Source organism: Schistocerca americana, chromosome 6, assembly GCF_021461395.2.
Source record: "Schistocerca americana isolate TAMUIC-IGC-003095 chromosome 6, iqSchAmer2.1, whole genome shotgun sequence".
NCBI lineage: Eukaryota > Metazoa > Arthropoda > Insecta > Orthoptera > Acrididae > Schistocerca > Schistocerca americana.
The window spans coordinates 132,647,194-132,663,330 of record NC_060124.1 but is presented as its reverse complement, the minus strand read 5'-3'; positions in this window follow the sequence as shown (position 1 = coordinate 132,663,330).

The following is a 16,137-nucleotide window of genomic DNA, read 5'->3' as shown; positions in this document are numbered from 1 at the left end:
ATTTCGCGTCTGTAGCACGTCATCTTCGTGGTGTAGCAATTTTAATGGCCATTAGTGTACTTCTGTTGTGTAATCGAAGAACGGTCCTCAGATGGCTATACGTCATTTTTGATCTATGTTTCACTTTGCAAAGCCATAAGGTTGAGAAAAGTTGTTCATGTAAATAAGTAGAACCTGACAAGCACATTATAGCTGCTGCTATCGTATGTAGTGGGGGAAATCTATTCCGTGGAACGTAAGAAGAGAACTGAAAGATATCATTCGCCATTCTAACCTTCTGCTAATTGAAGCGGTCACATTACAGATATGTCAGTTCTAATTGCACCTTTACGGACACAGTTCTGACGTCCATCTAGCATGGTAACATGAAGGTATGAAAGTCTGGCTCAGGTGACCTCAAATCCTCGTACTGTTTTACGACTGCTGCATCCAAATGATCGAAAGAATGAAAAACATGACGCAGCAAGGTCATCATTAATCTTAGCCGCGAATCGCTTCACATTGCGAAAATTCACGAAATTACGGTCCTCCATATCATCAGTTTCCCTTGCGAGAATTTTAGGAAACAGAGTACAATTAACTGACCTCCATGCAACGAAGAATTGAAACTTTTTAAATGACCCATGTCGGTAACAAATGCTAGGTTAATAAGCCACTGATGATCAGAAAGCTCAGAAACCGACCGTTCTTTCATATCCGTTAAAAGATTTACCTATTCAGGCAAAAGAGGAAACGTTCAAGGGTTTTACCCCTATTCAGCCATCCTACCTGACAGAATGTAGGGTATATCATTGAAGTCAGATTCCAGTCAATCTATTAACTCTCGAAACTGTCTGTGATTCAATCCTGCAGTCCTTATGAAATTTACAGTCCAACCACATTTGTGGTTGTACCTGATAGCACTCCACACCACAAGGCCTGGAGTTGACTCTGTAGGTCTTGTGCGTATGCAGTCACTGTGATGCTGCTCCCCCTGTCTGCGGCAAGCCAAAATGCAGCCATCATTTTGAAAGAAACTCAACCTGGATTCGTCCGAAAACACTATCTGATGCCTTTCCTGCCCACAGTGACGTCGTTCCATACACCATTGCAGTCTAGCATGTTTCTGCACATTCGTGAAAGGTAGGCGGAGAAGTGGACGACGCGCACGTGACCCATGTCTTAGTAAACGGCGACGAACTGTCGCCCCTGATTAGTGTCAGACCGCAGGTCGATTTCTGGCCGAAACCGAAACGGATTAATGGGCTGTCGCCATAACCTTCGGCCGAAGCCGAATGTTTAATAGCCCCAAGAAATTCCGTTCAAGACTAGCAAAATGTGAATAAAGGAATGACTTTTTAAAAATGTAAACAATAGAACGAGACGATTAAAATTGTCTTGGAAGCTGTCAGAAATAACAACACTTTGAAATAAAACCAATTGTAATATTTATTTACTTAAAAAAGTACTTGAACAATTACAATTGGAAAAACACATAATAATAACCAAATGAATCTTAAATTTCCATTAGCGTTTTGATATATATCAATGGAAAAGAATTAACCAAAGTTAAACAGTCTTATGTTGCAAGCTAAAAATAATAATTTGACCACATTTCCACCAATCAAGTTAGATCGCCTGTCTGCACGTATCTGTCCCGCTGCACTGAACAACTGTTCACTAGGAATACTAGTAGGAGGAGCAGATAAATATTTAAGTGCAAGTCCAGCATTCATAAGTGCCAGCATTCCACAAAAGCGAAGGTTTTTTTTAAAAAAAACGTGTTACATGTTCTGCAAAAGGAGGATAGTGATGTTCCAAGTCTAACTCGTTACCACTTGTGACAGGCACAGCAAGTATAGCACGCGAATCCTATAAATCATCATTATTTTTTGAGGATGACGTTGAACAGGAAGGTCTGGGCTCATCAACATCTACATCCATACGAGCTTTTGACTCGACCGAGACTCATTCTGTCGTAGAAATGATAATATTTGAGTCTTTTCTGTTTTCCATTTCATCGCTAGTCAAGTACTTCGTTTTAAAACAGGGATCTATTATAGTTGCAATCAATAAATGCAGAGTATTTCTTGCGTAAGAAAATCTCCTGTTAACAGACTCGCGCAACTGAATGTTGAGAGCAGCTTTACACTTTCAGGACCTTCATCTTTTGTGGTCAATTTTGAATTAAGCATGACGATCAATGGTATTATTAAAGATACCGATGGAGAGTCGCTTGGAATACCGTGTCCTGTCTGATGCAAGCAGTTAAGTACTGCTTTGCAGTAGCTTATTTGTACCCATTCGCTGCAGTTGGGACTGTTATCCCGCCGCGTTCTGCCATGCATAAATTGGAAGCATTTTTTGTTCAACGATGTTTTGGCATTAAATAAGTGCTGTTCCATGGAGTCCAACAGCAAGAATCAAAACGTGTTTGGGTAAGTCGTGTGTTTCGTAAAATTTGTGTAAATATGGGGGAACTTGATCACTTCTTTTAAAATGCCCTCAGATTTTGCGTTATTTTTTTAAATGATATCCCTTACAGCAGGTCTTTGGACATAACATCATGAATAACTAGCTCCGGCGTATGAGCCACGCATCCAGTCAGTATAAGCAAAGTTTCCACAACGCGTGGCTGCTTGCGTATTAAAACCGTAGTCGAAATACCCATGTGGATTTTATTTGCTAAATTAAATTCGATAAAGTTTCTCTTGAATATGCTGCCCTGTGTGATCTTGTTCCAAGACACCGGCTGCCAGTATAACTTTTTCCCTTTTGGGGCCTTTAATGAAGTGGCCTGTGCAGCTCAACGATTAGCACGACTTTGCTTGATTACTCTATACGTCAGTGGTAAAGCTCACCGATCCAGGCTTTTCTAAAAGAGGTACGACTTTTCCTTTTTCTTTTACTTCTTCGTACGTCGCTGGCATTAAAGTCTTCTAAAATATTTCTCAGACTTTTCCCAGTACCTGGGTGGAGTGTCAGGGTTAGTCAAATTGAGCCTACGTAATGCATCTCCCTCAACAAGGCTGTATGGCAGCATGTCGACGATAATGAGATCCATAATACTTTTATCGATTCGCAACGATGTCGGTTGATTATCAGGCTACTCCAGAGCTACTTTTTTCTCAATTATATCGGGTAAAGTAGATTGTTTGACTACCTTTTTGTCTTACGAAGAGTTAAATGTCTCTGGTTCATTTTTGATCAAACTCCAGTTTTTTTTCCATATGTCTTACAATAAGCTGCCCATTCACTTTTATGAATTTTTGACAAATTATTTTTAATATTCGTAACGGTCTTCTCTTTTAAGGCGCTACCAAGAGAGTGATTTACTACGTACTGTACATGTTGATTTATCATTGTTTTTTCAAAAAAATTCCCAGATGGGATTTAGTCTCACAGAAGCCATTATGTCTCTGAAAAAAAGATAGTAAACAAATAAATCTTTCAACAATCACACCCAAACTAACCCGAAGCGTGTACTGTGACGACTAGACAACGTAATAAGCATACTTAAACACACAGAAAAATCCATGCTGTTGGTATAAATGCTGGTGCTCGTCACACCCACATTTACCCACGGGATTCGAAACCGCAACACCTCGGGGTAGTAGTTCGAAACGCGAACCACTGCACCAGAGATGCTGCGATTATGAACTTCTCTTTATTAAAAAAATAATCCATGCACGGACAAGGATACAGTCGCAGTGCAACCCACATCGGTCGTCAGATTATTTTATACAGACGTCAACCGATATCGTCGGCCGATTGGGTAGTCACAGTTCTTCCGACCGTATTGGTCGATTACGCGAGTCTCCGTATGTTCTCTTCGCATCAGTGAATATGGTCTACGAAATGGATATTCCACAGCTTTTTTTGCAAGTTTTTCACTAAAATACAGATTAATAAAGGCAAAGCAGTTCGCAACGGCGGAGTTATTCTTACTATAACAGAAAGCAGAAATCTTCAGCTGCTCTAAAATTACAAATTTCTTGGGGATTTTAAAAGTTAATTTATATCATATTTTTTATTGTTATTATTATTGCTTTTCCGTATTGCCCGTTGCGTCAGGAGGTGTCTGCATGTCTTGCGAATTTATTGTTCGTCCTAAAATTCTCACAAACAGCAGCCAACGATATTGCAACAGATTACACGTTTTTAGTTTTTTTTTTTTTTCCTTCAAAAAGAAAATATGTAAGGCCAACAAATACGCCATTACACATACTGCACAAACGATCTGACTGAATAAAAAGGTGTAACATCCGAGCACCCACCGTCTTTTAATACATATCTAAAGATGAAGAAATATAGAACTTCGTATTTTGGTTCTTCAAGTATATAGAGCAATAGAATATGCAACAAGACACTTGTTTGTCAGATACAAGCCCTCTTCTAACCAAATAAATGCTCCTTGATTTAAAATCTACAATGTTTTTCGTAGTTTGCAGATGACTAGTCGTATTAGGACTTTAACCTCATCTTCCCTTTAGGGAACAATGACGTAAGATCATAACCTTCCAATACATAAACGTAAAGGGACACAAGAAGAATATTTTGAACAGCCCATACATAAAAATGCATTTATTTTCAGACGTTGAATAGAATTTAGTACCTACTGACGATTGCAGCAGAACAGTGATGAACATATGTCGCAATAAATAGAAAATTACGGTACCAAAAAGCGGCGCAAATCGTTTACGTTATTTGCTTTTCGGCAAACCCAATCGTCTCTTCTTCTCGGTCTGATAAAAATTTTCGCAATCGTGTGATAAAACACTAAAGTAGATAATCTAATTCGCGTAAGAACTTGTATTTACTGGCGATAGCGGCCGACCAAAGCAACACAGTGCGACGAGTATCTAAAAGATTCGCGACTGTTGCAATGTAATTGTCGGGTGTCCACCGCGCATGCGCAATTCGAACTTCGATTTCGGCGCTTGCTAGAAACCTTCGCCTTCGGCGGAATTGTAGTGTCGCTTAACGTTATATTTTTTTGATGTAACAGAATGTCTACATACTAAACATGTAGCACGTTCTCCGGTGTGCACAAAAACCGCTGCAATTCTCATTGAGTTTCTTGTTGCACGCACTATGCACTAGAACTTGGTCTCTTCTCAGCTGAATCCATATTCGTAGCACCAGCTATCACCGTAGCGAACCCACGCAGCGAAGACTGACAACACGCGATAATATGCTGCCCGCTCGCCGCCCCTATTCTAAGCGGGCGCCCAAAAGCCGGAATGCCCGGTGTGAGGAAGCTTGCTTTAGATTGTAGCGTGTACAGGCCTAGTTGTCCTCAAAATGCAGTTCAGTAAAGTGCATCTCTGGAGAGCAGGACAAAAGCAGCAGCTCGGCGTGCGGCAGCGTGCACGCGCCAGCGGCGGCACGAATACTCACAACGAGTCAGCGTCAGATTGGCCACAGACCGCTCTTTACTCGAGCGGGCGGGTCAAGTCACAGACTCGAGTAGGAAGCTATAAACTCGTTTTTAAGTTATAACTTCAAAGATATAATAGAGGAAAGTTAGCCAGCATATGGCTCAGTTACTGCTTCTCTAATGACAACACACTTTTATGCTGGCAGGATCGCCTCTCATGATGTCTGGTGGTCAATCCCGTCTTACATATGGGTGCCCGGATACTTTTGACTAAGTTATGTATAGTCCTTCATTTTTACCATACTGACTGCTGTATTGACATAGTGCTGAGACAGACGTAATACGTCATCTTGTAATACATCATCTTGCTTTTGACATTGTAGAGCCGACCTACGTGGACGAGCGGTTCTAGGCGCTTCAGTCTGGAGCCGCGTGACCGCTACGGTCGCAGGTTCGAATCCTGCCTCGGGCATGGATGTGTGTGATGTCCTTAGGTTCGTTAGGTTTAAGTAGTTCTAAGTTCTAGGGGACTGATGACCTCAGATGTTAAGTCCGATAGTGCTCAGAGCCATTTGAACCATTTGACATTGTAGATCATGTAAACAGACAATAAGTTTGGCAACTTTGTGTTTTTACTTTTCTGATATGCTGAAGTATAGGGATAAGGTTATTCAAACGGATGTCTTGTGCATGAGACACTTGATTTATCTGGACGACGTTTAAAGCAGTCTAAGATTTTAAACGTAAAAAAGGTTTACCTCTCACACCTGTAATTACAGGAATTCTGTCACTGTCGAAGATGCTCCTTTATATTTTCAGCTAATCTATCTTTCCCCTTCCTGTTAATCTGCAGGCCATGCAGTTTGTTATCCCATCTTCCAGTAGCAGCAATTGACAGAGCACCAGTGTGAGCTCCACCCGAAGTCAGCAGCAACTCGCTCAGTTCCAGGTTAACGCGACTGACGACTTTGTCTAACCAAGGTTAACACTGGCACGCTGCAGAACCTGGACAAAGATCGTACGTGTTGTGTGTGTGTGTGTGTGTGTGTGTGTGTGTGTGTGTGTGTCAGTGCTTCAATATCCTCTAATATCTGGCCAAGCCTTGCACTCGGTTTTACAATACTTGTGGCCTGGCACTCGGATCCTAGTTTTTCGTCCTTCCCATTACTGCTACTTACGTCATCTGTGGAGGATCATCTGGTATCATACGCACACCATGCAGAGAATTAAAGCGATCAGTGTGCTCTTCCAAAGATGGTGACTAATACAGGCTGGGGCAAATAAAAGTGGCCCAGAGAACAAGAGTACCAGGACACAAAGAAACGCAGCAGAGGAAACAAAATACAGTACTGACCTGACTATAGCAGATGTTGAAAGTGCCCACCATTCATCTCTTGGCATTTTTTGGGTCCTGGTCAGCAAGTTGCTGAAGACGATTGAAATTGGACTGCTGGAATTGCTGCAGTCTCATCCTAATGTTCTGCCGCGGTGCTTGAAGACTATGAGGGTTGTTTTAGATTAGATTAGTACTTGTTCCATAGATCATGAATACGACACTTCGTAATGATGTGGAACGTGTCAGGTTAATAAAAGGTGTCCATACATGATATTACGTTACACAAAATATTACATGACACTCAATATTTTTAATTAATTAATTAATTTATTTATTTATTTTTGTGGGGGTTGGCGAAATTACCCACTTACTATATCCAAAAATTCATCTAATGAGAAGAAGGAGTTGCCATTAAGAAATTCTTTTAATTTCCTTTTAAATGCTATATGGCTATCTGTCAGACTTTTGATGCTATTAGGTAAGTGACCAAAGACTTTTGTGGCAGCATAATTTACCCCCTTCTGAGCCAAAGTTAGATTTAACCTTGAGTAGTGAAGATCATCCTTTCTCCTAGTGTTGTAGCCATGTACACTGCTATTACTTTTGAATTCGTTCGGATTGATAATAACAAATTTCATTGTGAGGCTACAGTGAAGATCTATAGCTCTGTCTGCAGGATGGTCTTGGATGAGCTCCAGCGATTATTCTGATTACACGCTTTTGTGCAATGAATACTCGTTTACTCAATGATAAGTTACCCCAGAATATGATGCCATGCGGAAGCAGAGAATGAAAATAGGCGTGGTAAGCTAATTTACTCAGATGTATATTTCCAAAATTTGCAATGACCCTAATAGCATAAGTAGCTGAACTAAAACGTTTCGGCAGATCCTCAGTGTGTTTTTTCCAGTTCAACCCCTCATCAATGCATACACCTAAAATTTTTGAATATTCTACCTTAGCTACCGAGTTTTGATCAAAGTCTGTATTTATTAATGGTGTCATTCCATTTACTGTGTGGAACTGTATATACATTTTTTTGTCAAAGTTTAATGAGAGCCCATTTGCAGAGAACCACTTTATGATTTTCTGAAAAATTCTTGTCTGTCGGGTGTGATAGCTATACTTGTATCCCATTGGCAAAAAGTACCAGCTTTGCATCTTCGTGAATATAAAATGGCAAGTCATTAATATATATTAAGAACAGCAGAGGACCCAAGACCGAACCTTGCGGCACCCCATTCTTGATTGTTCCCCAGTTTGAGAAATCACCAGTTTTTTGCATGTTATATGAACTGTTTATTTCAACTTTCTGCGCTCTTCCAGTTAGGTATGATTTAAACCATTTGAGCACTGTCCCATTCATACCACAGTACTTGAGCTTATCTAGAAGTATTCCATGATTTACGCAATCAAAAGCCTTTGACAGATCACAAAAAATCCCAGTGGGTGACTTCTGGTTGCTCAGAGCATTTAATATTTCATTAGTGAAAGTATATATAGCATTTTCCGTTGAAAAAGCCTTCTGGAAACCAGACTGACATTTTGTTAAAACTTTATTTTTACAAAGGTGTGAAGCTACTCTACAATACATTACTTTCTCAAGAATTTTGGATAAGGCAGTCAGAAGAGAGATTGAGCGGTAGTTGTTGACACCAGACGTATCCCCTTTTTTATGAGATGGTTTAGCAATGGCACACTTCAGTCTATCTGGGAAAATACCCTGGTTCAGAGAGCTGTTACATATGTGTCTAAGAATCCCACTTATTTCTTGGGAACAAGCTTTTATTATCCTGCTGGAAATGCCATCAATTCCATGTGAGCTTTTATTCTTGAGAGAGTTTATTATCTTCCTAATTTCAGAAGGAGAGGTGGGTGTTGCGATACACTTTAGACTTGAGGATTTCCCATACAAAGTAATCGCATACTGACAGATCAGGTGACGTGGGTGGCCAGCTAGGGCCGCGACAAGACTAACCTCTGCTAACAACTCTGTCAGGTTCGAAGGTTGTGTAAATGTACTCCAAGGTTCGGCTGGCTCTACGGGCAGTTGCTCCATCCTGTTGGAAGTAAGTATAAGTCTTTTCTTTCTCCGCTGATGCTGCCACAAATGGTTTCAAAATGGTGGCAATGTAACGCGCCGAAATCAGCCTCCGATGAAAGAAGATGGAACCAGTAATGCGGCATACAGACACTGCACACCAAATCCCAATCTTCTGATCGTTCAGTGGTGCTGCGTGGAAGTTATGCGGATTCTCCGATGCCCAGAACCTATGATTTTGTGAGTTGACATAAGCACGCAGGTGAGTCCAGGCTTCATCAGACATAATGAGCAGATCCATGTCCAAGCCTGTCATTGTTATCTCACTGAAGAGCCACTCACGAGATTGGAGGCGCTAAGGAGCATGTGCTCTTTTAATGTATGGACAACAGACATTCGGTACGGATACATGTGCAGGTCCAGGTGGAGTGGTGGTGGTGGTTAGTGTTTAACGTCCCGTCGACAACGAGGTCATTAGAGACGGAGCGCAAGCTCGGGTGAGGAAAGGACTGGGAAGGAAATCGGCCGTGCCCTTTCAAAGGAACCATCCCGGCATTTGCCTGAAACGATTTAGGGAAATCACGGAAAACCTAAATCAGGATGGCCGGAGACGGGATTGAACCGTCGTCCTCCCGAATGCGAGTCCAATGTGCTAACCACTGCGCCACCTCGCTCGGTCCAGGTGGAGTATTCGTCCGCATGATCGACGTTATATGACTGACTGTTTCATGCGACAGACGTCGGGTTGGTCTGATAGGACTCTGAAGCGTTTTCTTGTGAACTGCAGTCACATTTTCAGGTGTGCGGGCACGTCTCAGAATGTTTTCTGACTTGATCGAAACAGGTCCTATCCGACGCCAATTTCGGACTAAGCGTTGCATGGCACTCCGTGCTGGTACTTTGAGACCATTAAACTTCTCAGCAAACAGCTGACCATACAGTTTCCATGACTTTATTGTCACGTAGCTTTCCACAGCGAACACCCGCTGCTCCACTGTGGGTATCATCGTCTACGCTCGGAACTGGTGTGGATCACGTGGTGGGCGTACACGTGGTGTGCGTGTCACGGGGTGGTTATATGCATAAATTCACGCCCAGTCGTATACACTCGTGCGGGCTGCTTTTATTTGCCCCACCCTGTATTTTGTATGACCAATATTTGTTGCAAGTGAAGTAGTAATTTGACAGCGAAGTAAACATATTTGTCTGCTATTGTTACAGGAGTTATACGAAAGGCATATTTCATATAATAATTCATATTGGTTTTCTTCCTTTCTTGTTTTAGTGGGTAAGTGATTAATCGTCCTGACAGATTAAAACTGTGTGCTGGACGAAGACTCGAAAGCAGAACCGTGCCATTCGCTGGTAGTGATCCTACTAACTGAGTTATCCAGGCGCTATTCATGACCCGCTCTCACAATATCAGTTCTGTTGTTACCTGTCCCCCTGCTTTCCGAAATTCGCAGAAAAATCATGAAATTTTAATGATGCTAATGGCTACACTTAAGCAGTTACACGTGTCTGCACTCCTACTTATGGATCCTTTGAAAAAAGAACTTGATTACCGCTTGGACGTGTTTTGTGTAGCAGAGGGGCACTCATAGAACATATCTAGAGTGCAACATGCAAACTTAGTGAATTTACGGTTCTGTTCGTGCAATCATCGTTATTCATACATGTAATACTTTGGCGAAGCTAGAGCTCTGGAAATTTGTAGTAGTCCTGTATATTCCTAGATGCCTCGCTTAATACTGCTTCTTGAAACATTTTTAATACACTTTCGTGGAATAGTTGGTGTCTTTCTCCAAGCTCTGCCACTTCAGATTTTTCAGTATTTTATGACTCTCTCGTGAGTCGAAACAACCCTTGACCATTCAACTGCACTTCTTCATATGCGTTCAAAATCACATTTTAGTGCTATGTTCTTTGGGTTCTACTCACAAATATTCTAGGAAGGCCCGCATGAATGTTTCGTATAGAGTCCCCTTTACAGATTGACTGTATTTTTCCAGGATTCAACCAGTAAAGACTGTCAACTGAGTCACCCACGGTTGAGCCTATGAGGCATTGACACTGCAGTCATAGAACACTACGCGTCCTTCGTTTTATGAAGTGCACAATTTTACATTTCAAGCCAAATTTCACCCCTACTTGGAAATCTTATCAAGATTTGACTGGATGTTTCTGCAGGTTTTTTTCTTGTAGTTCGTAATTAAAAGGTAAAACTCTGAGATTATTATTAAAATTTTCTGTGTGGACAGTGCCACACGTCAGGAGCAGCATCGGTGCCAGTACCCTTCCCTGGGGCACGCCAGAAGCTACTTCCACGTCTTTCGATGAATCTCCAGCATTATGTGATGCGTCTTCCGTTACAAGGAATCCTCAGTCTAGTCACATATTTCATTTGATACCTCACGCGACCATACTTCCTTATAAAGCATTGACGTGGTACTGAATCAAATGCTTATCGGAAGTCAAGAAGTACTGCATCTACCTGACTGCCTTGATCCACGGTTTTCAGGATGCCATGTGAGAAAAACGCGAATTGGTTTTCACATGACCGGTGTTTTCATATTCTGTGGTGTTTGGTATGGAAGAGGTCATTCTGTTCGAGATACTTCATAATGTTGTAGCTCAGAATGTGCCCTGATTCTACAAAAGATGGATGTCAATGCAATTAGACGGTAGTTTTGCAGATCACTTCTCCTACATTTCTTCTATAATCGAGTCACTGCTCTTTTGTTAGAGCGGGGCTAACTCTGCTGCAAATTCTTTATACAGCCTAACAAGGATTCAATCAGTCCATCGAGTTCAGTTCAATTTTAGCGATTTCAGCTGTCCCTCAACGCCGGCCGGTGTGGTCGTGCGGTTCTAGGCGCTTCAGTCTGGAACCGCGTGACCGCTCCGGTCGCAGGTGCGACTCCTGCCTCGGGCATGGATGTGTGTGATGTCCTTAGGTTAGTTAGGTTTAAGTAGCTCTAAGTTCTAGGGGACTGATGACCACAGATGTTAACTCCCATAGTGCTCAGAGCCATTTTGTCCCTCAACGCCAATGACAGTAATATGAGGGGCAGTCAAAAGAAAACAGCAAACACCCGCCGCATGGTAACCATGGAATGGTTCCATTCAAAAATAATTACCACACGCGTTGAGATGTTTATCCCACTGGAAGACGAGAAGGTTAATTCGTGTTTGGCTGAACGCAGTTGCACTTCCTCGTCCGACTGAAACCGACGTGAACATATGTCTTTCTTCAGAACTCCAAAGATGTGAAAATCACACGTTGTAAGATCCGGACTGTACAGAGCATGTTGCAGTGTTTCCCAACCAAATCGCTGAAGCGCCCAGTTGACAGTATGGGTGCATCATTATCGTGCAATAGAATGATACCGTCAGACAGTCCAAGGGAAAACGGCAAAAGCGAATGGTGGAAACATCCCGCATCTGCCCCGACAAAGTATCCAAAGCTGTTCACACACGTTCTGGTGGGGTCGTGACGACCTTCTTCTTCGACTGCCGGGTCCCCCTGCTCGTCAAGTTCCTCGAGCGTGGAACCACAATCAATGCGCGGCGCTATGAAGACACTTAGCAAGAACTGCGACGTAGCATGAAGTCTAAACGCCCAGGAACGCTGTCGGACGTAATAATACTGTTGCATGATAACGCCTGCTTCCACACTGTCAATCGGACGAAGGCTACTCTTCAGCCATTTTTTTGGGAAACTGCAACATCCTTCGAACAGCCAGTATATTTCACCGTGTGTTTTCTCGTCTTTCTCGACCTGGAGAAAGACACGCTTGGACGTCGGTTTCAGTCGGTTGGTGCGATAGTAGATCCGTCGGAGACTGACCGCATTCCAAAAAACAGGAATTGATCGTCCCATCTCGAAATGGGATAAATGTCAATGCATGTGGTGATTACTTTTGAATGTAACCATTTCATGCTCCCGTTGTGGCAGGTCTTTGGTTTTCATTTGACAGCACCTTATATCTATTTATGTCACCTTTGGAATGATACGAAAATTAAACTCTCGCAGTACTCCTTGGTCTCCCTTTGTAAAGGAACATCTGAAAATGGAGTACACCCCTTTTGGTTTCGCATTGCTGCAATGAATTTCAGTTCAGGTGTCATTCACGAGCGTCTGGACACTAACTTTGGTGCCAGTAATAGCCTCAACATTACACCAAAACTTATTGGGGTTTGATAAGAGATCATTCCGTAATATTTTGCTACAGTAGCCTGACTCAGGATCATTGGACGGAAACCTGCAGTGACTGCACGAAAACAGGCTTTAACTTAACTCCTGCAAATGTGTTACTGCTTGTCATCCAAAACGAGACAGCCAGAGTTGCAACTAAAATGGATGTTTATTTAGTCGGTAACCGGTTTCGGGCTGCGCCCATTCTCAAACCAACTAATGTTTACGAAGTAAAATGTCCGTCAAAATAGCAATGAACAAAGTGCGTACATATGCGTTGTAGTTATCCCCAAGTAAAGTGTCTGCCAAAATAACAATAAACAAAGTGCGTGCATATGCGCTGTAGGTATGCAAGTGTAATTGTTTACTGATGTCCATTCAGAGCCATTGTATCCAATACACAAGGCTCTCGTAACTTCTTTGAACGTCGAACACCAACTAATTGAAGAATTATTTTTCTCGAGGCATTATGCTCAATTCTGTGACTCCTTACGTCTCGCTTATATATCTGATATAAAACTGCCCTTCCACGCTATCTTTGTAGTACTATGCCAACTTTAAGGTGCATAATATGTAATTGATACTGGTTATAGCCGGCCGGGGGTGGCCGAGCGGTTCTAGGCGCTACAGTCTGGAACCGCGCGACCGCTACGGTCGCAGGTTCGAATCCTGCCTCGGGCATGGATGTGTGTGATATCCTTAAGTTAGTTAGGTTTAAGTAGTTCTAAGTTCTAGGGGACTGATGACCTCAGAAGTTAAGTCCCATAGTGCTCAGAGCCATTTGAACCATTTGATACTGGTTATAAATAAAAAGTTACGATATAGGAGCTTCTGTCCTTTTGAATCTGTCATTATTGAGTTATTTCAAGTGGGTAAAACGTTCTCAAGGTTCTGAGATGTGCTGCATGTAACGACACGACACATGTTTGCACGAGAGCCCCACTAGGCGGCTTTTACGCTCAATAGCGCGTTCCTGTCACCTTGCCCCTCTATTTAGCGCACTTCTCAGATACTTTTGCGAAAAGTTTCGATTCCAGCTGTAACTGATATCACTTTACTCGTCTTTTCAAGAACTTCCTAATGCAGTTAACAGAGTGCACCGTTCCAGTTTAAAAAATAGGTCCTTGCTTCAGTTTCTCGGTTGATACAAGAGAGTGTAGTGCTGACTGTCGAACAAGATTACGTGTCCTTCTGCGCAGCCCATTTGTATAATACCTCGTTTCGATATATTGAACCGTTCAAGAAATAAAAAAGGTGTTACGTCTTATGCAACTTGCCTTTTGTATGCATATCGTTAATAGTTTTTACTATCTTATGTGTCACAGTACTGTATAATCTTTCAGATTCTACTGTCATTTCTTCTTCTTCAGTAGGTAAGTATTTTGCTCTTCGTTTTGTTTAATACATTTCTTCATTGTACTTGTCAATTTCTGTAACACTTCTTGTTGTTCAGTAACAGTAATTGCTACCATAGCATCAATTACAATCCTGATTCCCCCTAAAAACAGACTTTAGTGTATATACACTGACTGACCCCGAAGGGGATGAGCAAACAAAATGAAACTTCATGGGTTGAGAGGATATGCGATTTTATTGCAGTGATCACAAAATGGAGTCATATCTGTATTACTAACCGGATAGCTCAGTTGATGATTCATGGTCCATATCTGTATTACTAACCGGATAGCTCAGTTGATGGTTCATGGTCCAAACTGCACGTTGCCTATCTAATGCCTTCAAGAGGCAAAAAAACTGATTTTCAATATATCGCGATCTATTTACCGAATTTAAAAATTTAAATAGGTATCATAATCTCCTCATTAAGAGGTATATTCTTACGCTAACGGTTTAACACGGCAGCTGGCCGCGGTGGCCGAGCGGTTCTAGGCGCTTCAGTCCGGAACCGCGCGACTGCTACAGTCGCAGGTTCGAATCCTGCCTCGGGCATGGATGTGTGTGGTGTGCTTAGGTTAGTTAGATTTAAGTAGTTCTAAGTTCTAGGGGACTGATTACCTCAGCTGTTAAGTCCCATAGTGCTCAGAGCCATTTGAACCATTTTTTAACACAACAAGACAAGGACTAACGTTGTACATGGTGTGTACGTGTTGAGAAAATGGAGCTCACAACAGGAAAATTACCAGGAACAACAGGAAAATTACCAGGATTATATTCATCTCGTATTTGAGAAAGAGTGCAATTAGTGCCTTCCTACAAACGTACATAATTTCTATGATATCATCCAGATATTGCGAAGCCATACTGAAGTCGGCAGTGCACGTTAATACCACAGACATTAGCAATGTCTTGCTGCAGTCCGTAACAGTGGGTGAGAGAGGTTGAAGAAGACACACGCTCTCTCTCAGCGCAACAGCATCCTCGCTCGGGGGTCAAAATAAAGCCAAGCATGGAAGTGCTCTGCCCAGTTCGTGATCTCAACTGAAGCAGTCAGTATCATCAAGCAAGAATAAAAAGTTATTCAAATCTCAGATGGAAATGTAATTCTGTGAGAGTTGTAATTGCATGCATCAAGTGATGCTGTAATAGTGTCAGTTGCCAGTTACCAAACACTCCTGTGCAAAGGATTGTATCAAGTAAATCTTTTTATCATGCATGGAACAAAATGAATTATTATGTCATCTGTTGTAGTTCCAATGAGCCATCTCCTAGAGAATTAAGGAATCCGCAGTTATGGTCGGACGATTGTAATTTCGTCTGATATGTTAAATGGCCCATGGATTGTCACCCATGGAGAGTGAAGTGAGACATCAGGATGACAGCAGACTTGTTTAATTAACGTCTTTATTCCGGTCCTCGGCCGTAGTACGTCAAGAACAGCTTGGTGAAGGCATCCAGTTGCCTCTCATGCGAAACGATAGATGACAACTGTGCATGTTTTCAATATATCTAACAATGATGACATTTTACAACTATGTGGCAATAATCCTGTATTCGTATGCTGTTTTGAGTTGTAGGCGGAGATGACGTACTTCAAATAGATATCCCAGTTGGTGTGATTTGAGTCAGCTAGTATCCTGTCACTCTTTCAGTTCTTACATTGGCTTGTGGATGGAGAGGGCTCGTCCTGAACTCTTCACATTCAATAACTTACACAATTCCTTCAATAGATCTGAAATGAAGCTCGTTCCCTAGTCTGTTACTATTGTTTCAGGCACTCCAAACTTCAGTATCCAATTGTTCACAAA